Source organism: Arachis duranensis, chromosome 1, assembly GCF_000817695.3.
Source record: "Arachis duranensis cultivar V14167 chromosome 1, aradu.V14167.gnm2.J7QH, whole genome shotgun sequence".
NCBI lineage: Eukaryota > Viridiplantae > Streptophyta > Magnoliopsida > Fabales > Fabaceae > Arachis > Arachis duranensis.
In genome coordinates this window covers 104,451,320-104,452,996 of record NC_029772.3, presented here as the reverse complement: position 1 = coordinate 104,452,996, position 1,677 = coordinate 104,451,320, and positions in this window count along the sequence as shown.

Here is a 1,677-nt window from a genome sequence, read left to right as displayed (position 1 = left end):
CTATCAACCTCTCTTCCCCTTCTCCGCGACTTCATGTGGCGTCCACTCCCCCATGTTCTCTTCATTTGACAATTTCGTCTGCGTCGTGGTTCCGTGCTCTGGATAGATTCTTATCGTCACGCTCTCTTGAAATTGCGAGGCACTGAAATGTATGTTGTTTTGCGGTGTGTGTTTTGCAGTGCAGAGCACAATGCAATATTTACAGAGTCCTTTTGGTTTTGTATGTATGTTCCTTGGCAGTTACTAAAGATGCTGAATGAACATTCTTTCTATTTGTTTTTTTTAGGAAAATTGTCACAATAGAGTAATTTAGGGTTATATAATTGTATTTGTCTTGATTATAAGTATTTATTTTGAGACCACTACAACTAGATTTATTGTGTCTTTGACCTTGGCGATTCGATAAAGAAGAGCTTTCTTTGCTTGTCACCATTGCAGCTGAACTAGAGTTTACAATAGAGTTTATGATAAATTAAAGTTTACAAACCTAGCTTCAGAGATGAAGAATTTGAACTATAATTGCAACATAACGTTTGGGAGAGACACCAAATCGACAACATATTTCACTATTGTTTAGGGATTATTTTGTCATTCTTGTACATGTGGATACTTAACTGCCATGTATGTAAGTTAATGTGCTAACTCAATAGTTTTTTACTTTCGTTAGTGAGTCACGTCAAAAACTCGACTAATTTGACTAAACAGTAAAAATTGATATATATATTAATTTTTCTTAAAAACTAAAGGACTGATTGGTTTTGATATTTTTATTTTTATTTTCATTTTTGATGAAAAAGAAAATAAGGTATGAAAATATGAATGAATAAATATTTTAAAAATATTTTCAACAAAAAACTTTTTCTAAAAAAAATAGAACAAAGTAAAAATGCTATTTCCATGTTTTCAATATTTTTAGTTTTAATTTTTAAAAATATTTTCAACCCAAAACAGGGTATTTTTGGTTTAGAGAGTTCTACGGTGCCTATAAAATTGGTGCCTAATTTACCTAAAAGGTGAGAAAAAAGAGTGTGAATCCTACCTTTTATATTTGTATCATGTAGTGTAAAAATTAGGCATGGTAGACAACACTTTTGGTTTTGGGATTAACGTTCAAATCTCTTTTATTGCTTTCTATACATTTTCGTCAGTGTATTTTGACTATTTTCACGCTAGTTCTTTTTTGCCCTTCTCTACTATCACAGAACGTCAACTCCTCCCTTCTTTATACGGTTCGTTATCAGCATCAGGGTATATTTATATATACATCTCTTGAAAAAGTTTTTTTAATTTTTTAAATTTCATTTGACCCTTTTTGATATTTTATTTTAAACTTAATTTTTGTATCGTTGGTCTATATAGACGAGATAATTAAGAAAAAAATGAAGCTCTAATTAAAATTAAATTTATATTTGTTGAGCTTTTTTATTTTATATAATAGGTATTCTCTCTCAGTTAACATATATTTGTTAAATTTCTTTATTTTTAACATTCAATTTTTACAGAAACAAGACTATCTTGTTTAAAAAATAATTGGTTATAAAAATAATTTTTTAAATCGATAATCAATTATAAAAATTTTGATAATAAAAATTAAAAAAATACAAATATTTATTTATTCATTATTTTATTAATAAATTATTTGTTAAAAATATGTTTACATCAATGAATTTTAATATT